Below are 19,429 nucleotides of genomic sequence, written 5' to 3' on the forward strand. Positions count from 1 at the left end.
TTCTTCCCCCTCTTCTCTCCGGTAGACTACGAGACCGACGCTGCTGCTGCCCAGTTCGACTACGGAGTTGACGACCCCTCTCTCTTGCCAGAGCAACCAGGCAAGCCCCCCCCTTGATCACCAGATATCGCCTATTCTACTCTATACTGCTTGCATTAGAGTAGTGTAGCATGTTACTGCTTTCTGTTATACCTATTCCGATGCATAGCCTGACATTGATGCTACACCTGTTGATACCTTACCTGCAATCCTAAATGCTTAGTATAGGATGCTAGTTTATCATCATTGGCCCTACATTCTTGTCAGTCTGCCTTGCTATACTATCGGGCCGTGATCACCTGGGAGGTGATCACGGGTATATATTATACATACATACATACTATACAGATGGTGACTAAAGTCGGGTCAGCTCGAAGAGTACCCGCGAGTGATTCACGGATTGGGGGCTGAAAGGACCTTTGTCCCGACGGCCCTCTGTGTGGATCTTTGTGGCGGAGCGACATGGCAGGTTGAGACCGCCTAGGAGAGAGGTGGGCCTGGCCCTGGTCGGCGTCCGCGGTTGCTTCATAATAACACGCTTAACGAGATCTTGGTATTTGATCCGAGTCTGGCTACGAGCCTATACGCACTAACCATCTACGTGGGAGTAGTTATGGGTATCCCGACGTCGTGGTATCAGCCGAAGCACTTCAGACGTCAGCGACGGAGCGGCGCGCGCCGGATTGGAACGTAAGCCTGCTCTTGTATTAAGGGGGCTAGTTCTGCTTCCGGCCGCCCTCGCAACGTGCAGGTGTGCTATGGGCGATGGGCCCAGACCCCTGTGCGCTTAGGTTTAGACCGGCGTGCTGGCCTCTCTGTTTTGCCTAGGTGGGGCTGCGACGTGTTGATCTTCCGAGGCCGGGCATGACCCAGGAAAGTGTTTCCGGCCAAATGGGATCGAGCGTGTTGGGCTATGTGGTGCACCCCTGCAGGGAAGTTTAATCTATTCGAATAGCCGTGATCTTCGGTAACAGGACGACTTGGAGTTGTACCTTGACCTTATGACAACTAGAACCGGATACTTAATAAAACACACCCTTCCAAGTGCCAGATACAACCGGTGGTCGCTCTACCTCAGGGATATGAGGAGGGGATCGCCGGGTAGGATTACGCTATGAGATGCTACTTGGAGATGCTACTTGGAGGACGTCGACCTACCCTCTTCTGCCTGTTGCAAGACGAAGGTGACCAGAAGCGTAGTCTGCGACAGGATTAGTTATCCCCCCTCTTATTCTGGCATTCTGCAGTTCAGTCCACTGATATGGCCTCCTTACACATATACCCATGCATATGTAGTGTAGTTCCTTGCTTGCGAGTACTTTGGATGAGTACTCACGGTTGCTTTCTCCCCCCCTTTTTTCTCCCCTTTCCTTCTTCCTGGTTGTCGCAACCAGATGCTGGAGTCCAGGAGCCAGACGCCACCGTCGACGACGACCCCTACTACACCGGAGGTGCCTACTACTACGTGCTGCCCGCTGACGACGACCTGGAGTAGTTTAGGAGGATCCCAGGCAGGAGGCCTGCGCCTCTTTCGATCTGTATCCAGTTTGTGCTAGCCTTCTTAAGGCAAACTTGTTTAACTTATGTCTGTACTCAGATATTGTTGCTTCCGCTGACTCGTCTATGATCGAGCACTTGTATTCGAGCCCTCGAGGCCCCTGGCTTGTATTATGATGCTTGTATGACTTATTTTATTTGTAGAGTTGTGTTGTGATATCTTCCCGTGAGTCCCTGATCCTGATCGTACACATTTGCGTGCATGATTAGTGTACGATTGAATCGGGGGCGTCACAAGTTGGTATCAGAGCCGACTGCCTGTAGGAATCCCCCTTCCACACTCCTTGGCCGAAGTCGAGTCTAGACATTACAAAAACTTTTACTAACTTGGCTGTGTGCCTTACGGGCCCACGTCGCCATCGGGTGGTACTAGGATCTTTTACTCCTCGACCTTTACTCTGGGACTCTGAACTCTTTTCTACTCGGGTTAAACGAATTTACTAACTCTAACATTAGGATCCCGTTACCACGTTCACCCCGAAGTTGGATAAGACATAGTTATTCTGTAGGATAGCATTTTGAATAATGCCCGTGTTGTCATTTGACTCCATTGAAACATCTTTGTTTTCAGATGGAACCCGCGAGGCAGGTCGTGCGCCACACTGCGGCCATTGGTGCCTCAGGATCACCTGCTGTGCTAGCTGATATGATGACCTATCTGGGTTATCGCTGGCACCCTGAGTACACCGTCTACGAGGAGTACCAGGACTTTAACCAGGAGCAGTACCGTGCCATCGTCCACCTCTACTCTCGGGAGTATGAGTCCACTACCGTGCTGCACACCGCTCATGGTGTTGGAGTGACCATCGAGATGGCAGTCCACGATGCGGCTCATGCTGCTCTGACACGTCTTCGTGGAGAGTATCAGGCATTGGACACTTCCTCTTTCAGGCACATTCCTATCGCATCTGACGTTGGTGCGGAGGGATACTACACTGCCGCCTACTCCACCGTCACCCGAGAGCCGTTCCACCATCAGCGCCTGGTTCTGCATGCTGATGGGCTGGACCGAGCTAACAGAGCTCTTCGCCACGAGTTGTACACCACTCGTCAGCACCTTTACAGGGCTCTGACGCGGTTGCACCCCTTTGTCCGGTCTGGACAGCTGCCGCGTTCTGCGATCTACCCAGCCAGGACCGTGATGCCCCACGGTGTCGGATGGCCAGAGGTGGGAGGCTACTCTCCCGCACTTGGTCCTCTTCTGCCACCTGAGCGTCGAGTTCTACACCAGAGTATCCGCGGCCCCCAGGCCACTGACGTGGAGGACTATCCGTTGCCTCACTACCAGCTGTCAGGTTACAGCTACCTTCACAGTACCTCCTGGGACTGATGTAGTCTTGTTCATTAGTCTTAGATGCACTCGCGAGCCTGCGTGCCGCCTATGATGAATTAGTCTATGTACGGAACTCTGTGTACTGAACTCTATGTCTGACCCCTTTTGTAAGTTATGCCGACTATCTATGTGGTATCTGTCGTGCTCCTTTCATTATGCATGTTTCATCATGAATGACTCTTGTCTATGCAAATTTCTCAATACTGAACTACCCCTGTTATATATTAGCAGGATGGTTAGACCAGCTGGTCGTGGTCGTGGTGGCAACTTCCCACCACCGCCTGAGTACATGGCTGGTATGATCCAACAACTTGAGATGAATCGCCAGTTCATGGAAAACATGATGGCTCAGTTTCCTCGCCCCAATATGAACCAGCATCCAAACACAACAACTCTGCAGGATTTCATACGCCTCAACCCAAGTTTGTACCGCAGCTCAACCCAGCCGCTGGATGCTGATGACTGGCTCCGTGACATCACCTATGAGATGGAGTCTGCTGATGTAGCCCCTGCCAGCTATGTCACTTTTGCTTCCTTCTTCCTGAAGGGACCCGCAGCTCAATGGTGGGACAGCCATAGGCGTACTCTGCCAGTTGGGACAATCATCTCCTGGCCAGACTTTCAGGCTGCCTTCCGTGCCCGCTTCATTCCTCAGGGAATCATGGACAGGAAGAAGCGTGAGTTTCGCAACCTCACCCAAGGCAACAAGACTGTTGAAGCTTATCAGCGGGAGTTTCTGGACTTATCCCGCTATGCTGAAGAAGACATTGCAACTGATGCTCGCAGACAGGAGAAGTTCCGTGAGGGCCTTCAAGCTGACATCAAACTCGCACTTCTAGTGCACGACTTTGCTGATTTCGCCACCTTGGTGAATAAGGCTATCAATGTTGAGACTGGTCTTCAAGAACACCATAGCTCTCAAAGGCGCAACCGTGACACGGGCTCATCTTCGGGCCCGCCCTCGCAGAAGCGTAAGATATGGATCCCGAACAGCATGTACCGTCCAAATGCACCAGCCCCAAGGCAGTCTTACGCTGCACCTCGTCTGCCTACGGCTCCAACTAGGCTGCCAAGGCTTCCAGCTCCGCCACCCCAAGCTCCTGTTCCCACTCCCAATAATGGCCTATGCTACAAGTGTGGTCAACCAGGTCACCGTGCTAGGGATTGCATTCAGAATCAGAATCAACTGGCCCTTCCAGCCGCTGGCCGTGGAAACAACCAGGCCCGCAACAACAATGCCAAGTCCTATGGCCGTGTTCATGCCAACCACATTGATCTGAATGAAGCTCAAGACCAGCCTGCTACTGTGATGGGTACACTCCTTGTAAATTCAGTACCAGCATCTGTTTTATTTGATACAGGAGCATCGCATTCATTCATGTCAGAAGATTTTGCATTCATGCATGGCATTAAAAGTGAAGACATGAACGCTTCTCTATTAGTGCACACCCCTGCGGGGCAATGTCGAACCTCCATGATTTGCAACGACGTCCCTGTAGAAATTGAAGGACTGGAATTCCTTGTCTCTCCCATCGTACTGAAGTCCTGTAGCATTGATCTCATTCTGGGAATGGATTGGTTAAAGGCGCATACTGCTTCTATCGTTTGCGCCACCAAGACCGTCCATCTGCTACACCCTTCTGATGAAATAATTAGCTACGATGCTCATCTGGTTCGGAATGCCGAGGCCAGACTTTATGCCTTAAACGCATTGAACGCTGCACCACTTGAGGGCATTGAAAACATTCCCGTCGTGCGTGAATTCCTAGACGTCTTTCCTGAAGAACTCCCAGGGATTCCCCCTGCTAGAGCTGTCGAATTCGTCATTGACTTGAAACCAGGCACCACTCCTATAGCCAAGCGACCCTACAAGATGCCGCCGCATGAACTCCTTGAGCTTAAGGAGGAAATCAATAAATCTCTTCAAAGTGGTTTCATTCGCCCAAGTTGCTCTCCTTGGGGAGCACCTTCTCTCTTTGTCAAGAAGAAAGATGGGACGAACCGGTTGGTCCAAGACTACCGTCCTATAAACCAAGCTACCATTCAGAATAAGTATCCTCTTCCTCGGATCAATGATCTGTATGATCAATTGGCTGGATCATCAGTGTTCTCTAAACTCGACTTGAGGTTGGGTTACCATCAGATCCGTGTTCGTGAGGAAGATATCCCCAAGACCGCCTTTGTGACTCGTTATGGTTCATACGAGTACACCGTCATGTCTTTCGGCTTAACCAATGCTCCAGCCACCTTCTCTCGCCTGATGAACTATATATTCATGGATTACCTCGACAAGTTCGTCGTGGTTTATCTGGATGATATTCTGGTATTTTCGAAGAACGAAGAGGAACATGCTGAACATCTTCGCCTCGTGCTGGAAAAGCTACGAGAGCATCAACTTTATGCCAAGTTCTCCAAATGTGAATTCTGGCTTCCCGAAGTAACCTATCTCGGGCATGTCATCTCTAAGGATGGTATTGCCGTCAACCCTGAACGAGTTCAGGCTATTCTCGATTGGACTCCTCCGAAGAACGTTAAGCAAATCATAAGTTTTCTCGGTCTCGCCAGCTACTGCCGTCGATTCGTCGAGAACTTCTCCAAGATTGCCAGGCCTCTGACTAACCTATTGCATAAGGGCGTCAAGTTCCAATGGACAGATAAATGTCAGGAAAGTTTCCAAGCACTCAAGGACAAGTTAACTTCTGCCCCAGTACTAGCTCCTCCGGATACTAAGAAGGACTTCGTCATTTACTGCGACGCTTCCCGTCAAGGACTAGGCTGTGTCTTAATGCAAGAGCGCAAAGTGGTTGCTTATGCCTCTCGTCAGTTGCGCCCTCACGAAGAGAACTACCCAGTTCACGACCTCGAACTTGCTGCTGTCATTCATGCACTAAAACAGTGGCGACATTACCTACTCGGTAATCGTTGCGAGATCTTCACTGACCACCAAAGCCTGAAGTATCTATTTACTCAGCCAGACCTGAACCTCCGTCAGCAGAGATGGATGGAGACTGTTGCAGACTTTGATTTGGGTATTTCCTATACCCCAGGCAAGGCTAATGTAATGGCTGATGCCTTGAGCCGCAAGTCTTACTGCAACCACCTCCAGGTTCACAAAGTTCAGCCTTCACTTGTTGAAGAATTCAGAAAGCTAAACCTCCATATTGTTCCTCCGGGTGCACTCGCTCCCCCTCCCCCGGAGTTCCGCAAGATGAATCTCCATGTTGTTTCCCAGGGTTCCCTCTATACCCTGGCTGTTGAACCCGATCTCGTGGGCACCATAAAGACAATGCAGGGATTTGACTCTGAAGTCTACAAGATTAAGCAAGACCTCAAAGAAGGAGGTTCCTCATCCTTCACTATTGCTGATGATGGCGCCTTGTACTTCAAAGGCCGCCTAGTGGTGCCGTGTAAGAAGGAAAACCTGAATATGACCCAGGAGGTTATGAAAGAAGCTCATGATACGCCTCTATGTATCCATCCTGGTAGTACGAAGATGTATCAAGACATCCGCCAGAGGTTCTGGTGGTCTAACATGAAGCAAGACATTGCTCGTTATGTTGCTGAATGTGACGTTTGCCGTCGTATCAAAGCAGAACATCAAAGGCCTGCTGGAACTCTGCAACCTATCTCTATTCCTGAATGGAAATGGGACCATGTCGAGATGGACTTCGTTACTGGGTTCCCCAAATCGCAGAAAGGTAATGATGCTATTCTTGTCGTCATTGACCGACTTTCTAAGGTTGCACATTTTCTGGCGGTCAAAGAAACGATCACTGCTAGTCAGCTTGCAACTCTCTACATGACCAGAATTGTTTCGCTTCACGGTATTCCACTGGTTATCAGTTCAGACCGTGGCAGTTTATTCACTTCAAGATTCTGGGCAAGTTTCCAAGAAGCTATGGGCACTCATCTGTCTTTCAGCACTGCTTTTCATCCTCAGTCACAAGGGCAAGTTGAACGTGTCAACCAAGTTCTCGAAGACATGCTTCGAGCTTGTGTTATTTCCTTCGGCAAGAAATGGGAGGAATCTCTTCCGTATGCTGAGTTCTCTTATAATAATAGCTACCAAGCTAGTCTGAAGATGGCCCCCTTCGAAGTGTTATATGGACGAAAGTGCCGAACCCCTCTGAACTGGTCAGAAACTGGGGAACGTCCACTCTTCGGTCCGGATATTATCCAACATGCCGAAGAACAAGTCCGCATTATTCGCGAGAATCTCAAGACTGCTCAGTCACGTCAGAAGAGTCAGTATGACCGTCATCATAAAGACATGGTCTATCAACCTGGCGAAAAGGCCTATCTTCGCGTTACACCAATGAAGGGTGCTCACCGCTTCGGGATCAAGGGCAAGCTAGCTCCTCGCTATATTGGCCCATTCACTATTCTGGAAAGGCATGGAAAAGTGGCATATCAACTGGAGCTTCCGTCGAACCTTTCTCAGGTTCACGATGTGTTCCATGTGTCACAACTCCGCCGTTGCTTCAAGGACCCAATCCGAGCTGTGGATCATGAAGTGCTCGAATTGCAACAGGACCTCTCCTATAAAGAGCATCCGGTCCGCATTCTCGACCAAGCTGAACGCCGCACACGCCAGAAGGCGATCAAGTTCCTCAAGGTCCAGTGGTCGCACCATTCTGAAGATGAAGCCACCTGGGAACGTGAGGATCGCCTGCGTGATGAATACCCCGCACTGTTTCCTTCTACCTCCTAAATCTCGGGACGAGATTTCTTGTAGTGGAGGAGATTTGTAACGCCCGGATAATTAGGCTACAGTAAAATTCTTCTAATGATGCCATGTCGTCCGTGTTACTGTTGCTAATCAGGTGGTAGTTCAAAATCATTGCAATTCAAAATATGAATTAGTGACAAACGCCCTAAATTTTCAAAAGGCAAAGCGAAAATGTTCGGGGGTTGCCAAATATTGCACTGGTAATTATGGTGAAGCAAACACCATTTTATAAAATGCCTAAATGCCCTAAAATTAAATAAAACAGAAAGGGAAATAAATAAAAGAAAGAGATTACAGAAGAAAAAAAAAACAAAACAAAAGGGAGGGGGGAGCCCCCTGGACCAGGCAGCCCAACCCACCCGCACGGCCACCACCCAACCCCCTGGCCCGCAATCAGCCTGGCCGGCCCAGCCGGCCCAGTCCCCGCACAGCGTCCCCTTCCCCTGTTCCCCCGACGCGGGTCGGAACAGGGCGCGTCCCAGCCGAACCCACCTCGCCGGCGACGAGGCGTGGGGATAAGGACGCCGACGCCGCGCCCCCTCGGTCTCCCCTCCCACTCGCCCCCACGCTCGCCCTCGGCCCCCGCGCCTCTCCCTCTCCCCTCCAGATCCATCTCCCCCTACTTCCCCTCCGTAACCGAGCGCCGCCGTCGCCATGGCTGCGCCATAACCGCGGCCACCGGCCATCCCGCGCCTCGCTTGCACGTCCACGAGACGCGCCGACGACCTCTGCTTCGGCTACGCCTCGCCATCGAGCTCGAGGAGCACCGCAGGCCCCGGATTGGGTCGTCTGCTTCCTCGACGGCCGCCGGCGATCCCCTTCCTCCCCGACGAGCTCTGCTGCTCCTAAGCCACCACGGGTCTTTCTTGACCGCTCGGTGAGCTCCACTCCGTCCTCTCCCCCTCTCCTTCTTCGCCTCTCGGTGCCCTAGCTAGCTACCGCCGAAGCACCCGACCGCGCCGCCGCCTGCACGCGTCGCCGGTGCCCTTCCGGTGACCAAATGGTCACGGGGCCGAGTCCTTGTGCTCGGCGCGACGCGCAGCTCCCCCCTGGCCTCCCCGCTAGCCCCGAAGCGCACGGTGTTGCCGTCTTCATTTCGCGCCCGAACCACCTCACCGCCGGCGAGCTCGTGGCGCTCGACTCCGGCCACCACCGCCTCTACAACCACCCCCACTCACTTCGCCGTCGTCTTGCCGTTCGAACGCGACCGGTCCCGCTCGGTTTGGTGCACCATGGGCGAAACCCGCCACGCTCCCGAGCCGCGCCGCCGCGAAAACGGACTCGCCGGCGTCTAAACGCCGGCCGGCTGATGTGGCGTGCGTGGGGTTCACCCCCTGGGTCACTGCCTGTGGGCCTGGGGCCCCAACTGGCCAAGTTGACCGGGTCAACTACGCTGATGTGGCAACCACTGACACTGACATGTGGGCCCCATGTCTTAAAACGAATAAAAATAAAGAGATAAATTGCTAATTAATTAAATTAATTAATTAAACACTAATCTCTCACTGACTACCGGGCCCCACCCACTAATTAACCCAATTTAGTTAGTTTTAAAATTCTGTTAATATCCCTGACAATGACATGTGGGTCCCACTGGACCCACCTGTCTGGTTTGACTGGTCAACTGACCAGTTGACCTGCTGACATCACTCTGATGTCATGCTGACGTCATCGTTCACTGTTTTGGATAATGTTGGAATTAAATAACTAAATAAAATCAGAAAATGATTTAAATCTTTAGAAAATCATATCTTTTAATCCGTAACTCGGATGAAAATACTTTCTATATGAAAGTTGCTCAGAACGACGAGACGATTCCGGATACGCAGTCCGTTCGTCCACCACACCCCCCTAACCTATCGAACCCGCAACTTTCCCCCTCCGGCTCCTCTGCCCGAAAACACGAAACACCGGGAATACTTTCCCGGATGTTTCCCCCCTTAACCGGTACCACCTCATACCACGTTAGGGCACGCCTAGCATCGCTTCTTGACATGTCATGCATCGATATGCATCTGTTTACTTGGTATTCATTGTTTCTTCCCCCTCTTCTCTCCGGTAGACTACGAGACCGACGCTGCTGCTGCCCAGTTCGACTACGGAGTTGACGACCCCTCTCTCTTGCCAGAGCAACCAGGCAAGCCCCCCCCTTGATCACCAGATATCGCCTATTCTACTCTATACTGCTTGCATTAGAGTAGTGTAGCATGTTACTGCTTTCTGTTATACCTATTCCGATGCATAGCCTGACATTGATGCTACACCTGTTGATACCTTACCTGCAATCCTAAATGCTTAGTATAGGATGCTAGTTTATCATCATTGGCCCTACATTCTTGTCAGTCTGCCTTGCTATACTATCGGGCCGTGATCACCTGGGAGGTGATCACGGGTATATATTATACATACATACATACTATACAGATGGTGACTAAAGTCGGGTCAGCTCGAAGAGTACCCGCGAGTGATTCACGGATTGGGGGCTGAAAGGACCTTTGTCCCGACGGCCCTCTGTGTGGATCTTTGTGGCGGAGCGACATGGCAGGTTGAGACCGCCTAGGAGAGAGGTGGGCCTGGCCCTGGTCGGCGTCCGCGGTTGCTTCATAATAACACGCTTAACGAGATCTTGGTATTTGATCTGAGTCTGGCTACGAGCCTATACGCACTAACCATCTACGTGGGAGTAGTTATGGGTATCCCGATGTCGTGGTATCAGCCGAAGCACTTCAGACGTCAGCGACGGAGCGGCGCGCGCCGGATTGGAACGTAAGCCTGCTCTTGTATTAAGGGGGCTAGTTCTGCTTCCGGCCGCCCTCGCAACGTGCAGGTGTGCTATGGGCGATGGGCCCAGACCCCTGTGCGCTTAGGTTTAGACCGGCGTGCTGGCCTCTCTGTTTTGCCTAGGTGGGGCTGCGACGTGTTGATCTTCCGAGGCCGGGCATGACCCAGGAAAGTGTTTCCGGCCAAATGGGATCGAGCGTGTTGGGCTATGTGGTGCACCCCTGCAGGGAAGTTTAATCTATTCGAATAGCCGTGATCTTCGGTAACAGGACGACTTGGAGTTGTACCTTGACCTTATGACAACTAGAACCGGATACTTAATAAAACACACCCTTCCAAGTGCCAGATACAACCGGTGGTCGCTCTACCTCAGGGATATGAGGAGGGGATCGCCGGGTAGGATTACGCTATGAGATGCTACTTGGAGATGCTACTTGGAGGACGTCGACCTACCCTCTTCTGCCTGTTGCAAGACGAAGGTGACCAGAAGCGTAGTCTGCGACAGGATTAGTTATCCCCCCTCTTATTCTGGCATTCTGCAGTTCAGTCCACTGATATGGCCTCCTTACACATATACCCATGCATATGTAGTGTAGTTCCTTGCTTGCGAGTACTTTGGATGAGTACTCACGGTTGCTTTCTCCCCCCCTTTTTTCTCCCCTTTCCTTCTTCCTGGTTGTCGCAACCAGATGCTGGAGTCCAGGAGCCAGACGCCACCGTCGACGACGACCCCTACTACACCGGAGGTGCCTACTACTACGTGCTGCCCGCTGACGACGACCTGGAGTAGTTTAGGAGGATCCCAGGCAGGAGGCCTGCGCCTCTTTCGATCTGTATCCAGTTTGTGCTAGCCTTCTTAAGGCAAACTTGTTTAACTTATGTCTGTACTCAGATATTGTTGCTTCCGCTGACTCGTCTATGATCGAGCACTTGTATTCGAGCCCTCGAGGCCCCTGGCTTGTATTATGATGCTTGTATGACTTATTTTATTTGTAGAGTTGTGTTGTGATATCTTCCCGTGAGTCCCTGATCCTGATCGTACACATTTGCGTGCATGATTAGTGTACGATTGAATCGGGGGCGTCACAGCCATCCTTCCAGTACGGTTCCATGCCCTGTAGAGGGGTTTTGCTTTTTAGTGCTTGACCCGGGTGACTGGTGATGATGCACCCTTTTATTTCGGACTCGATTTGTATTCAGGGCCGGATTGTCCCAAATTTTATTTCGGTTTTCCAGGCGCTTTCCATCGCATAATATTTTCGTACAATGGACGCCAAGTCAGCGAAACGTGTAATATCACGGCGACTTATGGCGTTGAGTATTCCCTTGTCCATGCAATTATTGCAGAAGGTTGAGATTGCGTCTTCCTCACGGCAGTCCCTTAGCCTGTTCTTAACCAGGAGGAATCTGGCCCAGTAATGATGTACTGTTTCATCGGGTTCTTGCCTGATTTTGGATAGATCGCTTATGTTGGGGTGGGTGGGTGGAATTAAATCCGAAGCCTCACCCCATTTAAGGCTCAGAGGCCGAGGAATTTCCGAACTCGAAAATTTGGATTCCTGGATGTTGTCCAATGAATCCAGCCTGTCGCCTGACTCTAAATTCAGGTCTTGAGTGATATCCTCCCCTCCGTGGGTATCCGGTTTGGAGGGATCGGGAATCCGGATGTAGCGAGTCTTTAAGATAGATGAAGGGTCGCCGCACTGTCCCTCTACCACGGCAATGTGATGGGTGACTTGGGGAGAGTTAATCTCTCTCAGATCGGGTTTAGACCCAATATGGTCGTAATCCGTGGCGACTCCTAGGGCGGCGAAGCGATCCAAGAGCTCGTTTATGGAGGAGAGCTCCATTGGATCTAACTTCTCGGTGAGTTCCGAGCTGACATAAAGATTGTTTTGGATGGCTCGAGAGGTCATCATCGGCGCAGAAGCCGAACATGCGGTCATATGAAAACCACCTAGTCGGAGAGTTTGGCCGACAGCCAAAGCTCCCTTAGCAACGGTGCCGTCTTTAAAGACGGGGCGAGGCATCCTTCCTGATGGCGACGACACAGAGGAACTCTCAATGAAAGCACCAATGTCGGTGTCAAAACCGGTGGATCTCGGGTAGGGGGTCCCGAACTGTGCGTCTAGGCCGGATGGTAATAGGAGGCGAGGGACACGAAGTTTTACCCAGGTTCGGGCCCTCTCAATGGAGGTAAAACCCTACGTCCTGCTTGATCAATATTGATAATATGGGTAGTACAAGAGTAGATCTACCACGAGATCGAGGAGGCTAAACCCTAGAAGCTAGCCTATGGTATGATTATTGTTGTCTATGTTGTCCTACGGACTAAAACCCTCCGGTTTATATAGACACCGGATGGGGTTAGGGTTACATAGAGTCGGTTGCAATGGTAGGAGATCTACATATCCGTATCGCCAAGCTTGCCTTCCACGCCAAGGAAAGTCCCTTCTGGACACGGGATGGAGTCTTCAATCTTGTATCTTCACAGTCCAACAGTCCGACGACTCCGCCTAGCTTCAGGAGGCTCCGCTCGACGTGGACGCACTCCCTATCCGCGAGGTGACGCACTTTAGCGCATTCGTCCGCGGCGTTCTCCTGCGGCAACCGTCGACCCCCTACCGGTCGGCTCCTGCATTGTCCTTCCTCCCCGTTTCCCGCCGGCGCAAGCGCTCCGGTCGGTCAAGACTTCAGCGGTGTGTGAGACACGCGGTGGCCCGTCAGTCGGCCATCCCTCAAGTCGCGGTGATCGAGCCCGACGAATCCCTCTATGGCCTGTTCGACCTGTTGACTGGCTCCGAAGAGACTGCGTCCGAGTGCGACAGCAGCGATCCAGCGGCAGAGGTTCTAATGGTGGACGGACCGCCCAGTCCCCCCGGTTTTACCCGCATCGACGGAGGCGCAGAAGGAGGCGACCCGTTGCGTCCCCATGAGGAGTATCTTCCCGAGCCTCTCACGTCGCTGCAGAGAGAAGAACTTCGCCGCCGGAATGTGGACACGCTGCACACTCCTATCGTTGGAGAAACCCCCGAGGCTCGCACCTTGGAGGACGCGTGCCTGGCAAACTTGGCCGAGCGCACTCGACTGGAGAACCTCCAGCGAGCACTCGACGAGCAGGCGCGACAACAGGTTCCCGAATCCAGTCGACGTCAGCTCTTCCCGCCCCCGCAGGTATATCGGACTCCGATTCAGAATTTAGCAGCTGCAGCCCGTATAGCAGAGTCGATTCATCCTTCCTAGTCGGAGGCTGGCAGAGGCTTGCTGCAGATCAGAGCGTTACTTCGGGCAGCAGGAGATCAGAATTCCGCTGTTTCTCAGTCGCAGAACAGAATTCACAGCAGATCCGTTGCTGCGGACACAGTCCAGTCGGCTCACAGCCTGAGATCGCCCCCGAGGCATGAGGGACGTGGAGATCGGCGTGACCAGGATGGGAACCATGAGTAGTATGATCACCGAGTCGATCGTGACGGTCGACGTCGAGTGCCCACGCCTCCCCCGAGGAGCGGGTCGTATGTGCCTCGCCAGCAGGATGACAGGTGCCCTCATAGTGGTGGGCGAAGGATTCCAGTCGACCACAGAGGGCCAGGCTTTGATGCGAGATCCATCCTCGTCCAAGGTCTGGTCGACAGGAACAGGGCTCACCGAGAAGGCCATGACAGAGACGCGCCAGCCAGCAGCAGAGTACATGTTTCGGGGCCAGAATGCTTTAGTAGAGCCATCGGGGCAGCTGTGATTCCTCCCAACTTCAGGTTGGCGACTGGAGTTAGTAAGTTCACTGGTGAGTCCAAGCCCGATACTTGGCTTGAAGATTACTGAGTGGCCGTCCAGATCGGCGGCAGCAATGATGAAGTGGCCATGAAGCACCTGCCTCTCATGTTGGAGGGCTTGGCCAGAGCGTGGCTGAACCAGTTAGCGCCTAGCAGCATTTACACTTGGGAGGATCTCTCTCGAGTGTTCGTCACCACATTTGAAGGTATGTGCAAGCGACCGGCAGGGCTGACGGAACTGCGGTCTTGTGTACAGAAGCCGAATGAAACTTTGAGGGATTACATCCAGAGATGGATCACGTTACATCACTCGGTGGAGAATGTGCCTGACCACCAAGCAGTTTGTGCCTTCAAGGAAGGCGTCAAATACAGAGAACTGAATTTGAAATTCAGTTGAACCGGAGATATGTCCCTAAATCGGATGATGGAGATTGCCACCAAGTACGCTAATGGCGAAGATGAGGATCGACTCAGGAGTGGCAAACTCAAGTCAGTCGCCCAAGAAACCGGAGGCAATTCCAGTCGGAAACAGAAGCAGAAAGCCGAGCCAGCGGCTCCCAGGGAAGCCTTAGCTTTGGCCCAAGGAAAGTCTAAAGGGAAACCTAAAGGGCCTTGGAACCCCAAAAAGGTTAAAGACCAAGAGGGAAATGACATGTTGGACTTACCGTGTCTCATCCACACGAAGAAAGATCAAGAGGGTAATTTTATTTACCCAAAACATACCACTCGACAGTGTCGACTCTTGATCCAGCAGTTCCAGGGCAAGCAGCCCAAGGGTAAGGAAAAGGAGTCAGACAAGGTCGAAGACAAAGAGGACAGTGATGACGGATACCCTCAAGTCAATTCCACCCTGATGATTTTTGCTGATGTTGAGAGCAAAAGTCGACTGAAAGTTATTAACTGAGAGGTGAATATGGTCGCTCCGACAAGACCTAGTTACCTGAAATGGTCTCAGACTGCCATACCATTCGACCAGTCCGACCACCCAACGCACATCGCCACCCCTGGGAGGCAGGCTTTGGTGGTCGGCCCAGTCGTTGAAGGCACTCGACTGACCAAAGTCCCGATGGATGGTGGCAGTGGTTTGAACATATTATACGCTGAGACATTGAAGGGGATGGGCATTCTGATGTCCAGACTCAGTGCCAGCAACATGAGTTTCCATGGAGTCATTCCTGGGAAGAAGGCTGAATCACTCGGCCAGATTGCTCTTGATGTGGTTTTCGGTGATTCCAAGAATTACCGCAAAGAAAAATTGACATTTGAAGTTGTAGACTTCCAGAGTGCCTATCACGCTATTTTGGGCAGACCGGCTTATGCACGCTTCATGGCCCGACCATGTTACGTGTATCTCAAATTGAAGATGCCTGGCCCCAAAGGTGTGATCACCATTGCGGGCAATCGTAAGAAAGCGGAAGAATGTTTTCAGAAGGGTTCGAAGATCGCCGATGCACAGATGGCAGTGGTGGAGTTGCAGGAATACCAGAAGACTGCAGACCCGAGTGATCTATTGCGAGCCAAGAAGCCTGCTACAGAATCAGCTTTCCAGTCGACTGGCGACACGAAGACAGCTCACATCCACCCGACCGACCCCAGCGCCGCCCCGACTCATATCTTGACAACACTCGACTCCAAATAGGAAGAAGCGCTCATCCAGTTCCTCCGTGAGAACTGGGACATCTTCGCGTGGAAACCTTCTGACATGCCAGGTGTTCCCAGGGAGCTGGCTGAGCATCGCCTGAGAGTCGACTCAAAAGTAAAACCTGTCAAGGAACATCTTCGACGGTCCGCCGTCCAAAAAAGAAAGGCTATTGGCGAAGAGGTGGCTCGGCTCTTAGCAGCGGAGTTCATCCGAGAGATCTACCACTCCAAGTAGCTCGCCAATGTTGTCATGGTCCCCAACAAGGACAAGTCACTTCGCATGTGCATTGACTTTAAACATATCAATCGGGACTGCCCGAAAGATCATTTTCCTCTCCCCCGCATCGACCAGATAGCCGACTCGACTGCGGGATGTGAGCGACTGTCTTTCTTAGACGCCTATTCCGGGTACCATCAGATCCGTCTGTATGGACCGGACGAGATCAAGACAGCTTTCATCACTCCATTCGGGTGCTTCTGTTATGTTACCATGCCGTTCGGCCTCAAGAATGCCGGAGCCACATTCATGAGGATGATTCAGAAGTGTTTACTCACTCAAATCAGTCGGAACATGGAAGCATACATGGATGATATTGTGGTCAAGTCACGGAAGGGTTCCGACCTGCTGACTGACCTTGCTGAAACCTTTGCCAACCTCAGGAGGTATGATATCAAGCTTAATCCATCAAAGTGTACATTCGGAGTCCCTGGCAGAAAGTTACTCGGTTTTCTCGTTTCCGAACGGGGAATTGACGCCAATCTAGAAAAAGTTGGCACTATACTCCGAATGAAAAGCCCTGTGCGAGTGCACGACGTCCAGAAGCTTAATGGTTTTTTGGCCACCCTAAGTCGATTCATATCTCGTCTCGGTGAAAAGGCATTACCTCTTTACCGATTGATGAAGAAGTCCGACAAGTTCGAGTGGACTCCTGAAGCTGATGCAGCGTTTGCAGAGCTCAAAGCTCTGTTCTCCAGCCAGCCGGTGCTTGTTGCCCCAATCAGCAAAGAGCCTTTGCTGCTTTACATTTCAGCCACAGGACAAGTCGTCAGTACGGTACTTACGGTCGAGCGGGAAGAAGAAGGGAAAACCTTCAAAGTTCAGCGCCCAGTATATTATATTTCTGAAGTCTTGAACCCATCAAAGCAAAGATATCCTCACTATCAGAAGCTTGTATATGGGATTTATATGACCACCAAGAAAGTTGCTCACTACTTCTCTGATCATTCCATTACAGTTGTCTGCGACGCTCCATTATCAGAGATCCTGCATAACAGGGATGCAACTGGTCGAGTGGCAAAATGGGCGATTGAACTCCTTCCCCTTGATATCAAGTTTGAGGCAAAGAAAGCTATCAAGTCCCAAGCAAGCAGATTTCGTCGCCGAGTGGATTGAACAGCAGCTGCCGACTCAGATTCACTCGGAGCATTGTACTATGTTTTTGACGACTCCAAGATGCTGAGTGGTTCCGGTGCCGGAGTGGTGTTGGTCTCCCCCAGAGGAGATAAACTCAGATATGTTCTTCAAATCCATTTTGACTCCTCCAATAACGAGGCAGAATATGAAGCACTTTCATATGGGTTGCGCATGGCCATCTCACTCGGCGTCCGTCGCCTCATGGTCTATGGCGACTCAGATTTGGTGGTTAATCAGGTGACGGAGTGGGATGTCAGAAGTCCAGCCATGACTGGTTATTGCAATGCAGTGAGAAAGCTGGAGAAGAAATTCGAGGGGTTAGAGCTTCATCACATACCCCGACTGAAAAATCAAGCAGCTGATGATTTGGCAAAAATAGGTTCCAAAAGAGAAGCCATTCCCAGCAATGTGTTTTTGGAACACATCCACACACCATCAGTCCAGGAGGATCCCTTCACGGAAGAGGCCCCGCAGCCAAAAAGCGCCACGGATCCGACTGAAGTTGAAGCTCCAGCTGTGGTCGATCTGATAATGGAAGTGTTGGTTATCACTCCCGTCTAGACAGAACCGTACATAGCGTACATCCTAAGGAAAGAACTCCCAGAAGAAGAGGAAGAGGCTCGACAGATCATCCGTCGATCCAAGGCCTTTACAGTCATAAAGGGACAGTTATATAGGGAAAGCGCGACTGGGGTCGGCCAGAAGTGTATCACACCAGAAGAAGGCCAGATGATCCTTAAAGATATCCACTCGGGGACCTGTGGTCATCATGCGTCCTCTCGGACCATTGTGGCTAAAGCATACCAAGCGGGGTTCTACTGGCCAAGGGCCAATGAGATGGCTAAAGAGATAGTCGACAAATGTGACGGGTGTCAGTATTACTCCAATATGCCGCACAAGCCCGCGTCAGCCTTGAAAACCATTCCACTCGTCTAGCCCTTCGCTGTTTGGGGGCTGGACATGGTTGGGCCACTGAGAACAGGCAGGAGCGGCTTCACTCATGTGCTGGTAGCAGTCGACAAGTTCACCAAATGGATTGAAGCCAAGCCTATCAAGAATCTCGATGCTTGCACCACTATCAGTTTCATCAGAGAGTTGATATTCCGATATGGAGTTCTGCACAGTATCATCACGGACAATGGATCAAACTTCGATTCCAACAAGTTCAAGGCCTTTTGCGCCTCTTAGGGCACTCGGGTCGACTATGCTTCGGTCGCTCACCCCCAGTCGAATGGACAAGCAGAAAGGGCAAATGGCCTAATTCTCAAAGGACTGAAACCCCGATTGATGCGCGATCTCAAGCACGCAGCAGGTGCATGGGTCGAGAAGCTCCCATCAGTCCTTTGGGGATTGAGGACAACTCCAAATCAATCGACCGGAAGAACCCCATTCTTTCTGGTCTACGGAGCCGAGGCAGTCTTACCGAGCGACCTGCTTCACAATGCTCCCAGAGTCGAGCTCTACTCAGAAGATGAAGCAGAACAAGCCCGGCAAGACGCAGTCGACCTCCTAGAAGAAGAAAGAGAAATGGCCCTGATCCGATCGACCATCTATCAGCAAGACTTGCGTCGATTCCATGCCAGAAATGTGAAGAGCCGAGCCTTCCAAGAAGGAGACTTAGTCCTTCGAGTGGATCAGCAGAAACCACACAAGCTTGCTCCTACTTGGGAAGGCCCCTTCATAGTCACCAGAGTCCTCCACAATGGGGCATACCACCTCTACAATGTCGATCGCTAGATTGATGAGCCACGAGACTGGAATGCGGAGCTACTCCGCCCCTTTTATACTTGAATTCTCACTCGGACGAGATGTAATAAGAAAAACTCCTGTAGTTTATTTATCAAGGACAAGAGCGTTATAGTTTTCCCAGTAATTATTATTGTTTTTGTTTGCGTAAGAAATCCCCCAGCTGATGGCTTAGCTGCGAATCCGCTTCGCCTAAGTTTGAAAAATCCTACCGAGTGGAGAGCAATCCTCCCACTCGGGGGCTTAGCTGCAGTCCAGTACTCGCCTAAGTTCTCCCACTCAGAGACTTAGCTACAGTCAGGCACTCGCCTAAGTTTAAAAAATCCTACCGAGTGGAGAGCAACCCTCCCACTCGGGGGCTTAGCTGCAGTCCAGTACTCGCCTAAGTTCTCCCACTCAGAGACTTAGCTGCAGTCAGG

This window comes from Triticum aestivum, chromosome 4A (assembly GCF_018294505.1).
Source record: "Triticum aestivum cultivar Chinese Spring chromosome 4A, IWGSC CS RefSeq v2.1, whole genome shotgun sequence".
Taxonomy (NCBI): Eukaryota; Viridiplantae; Streptophyta; class Magnoliopsida; order Poales; family Poaceae; genus Triticum; species Triticum aestivum.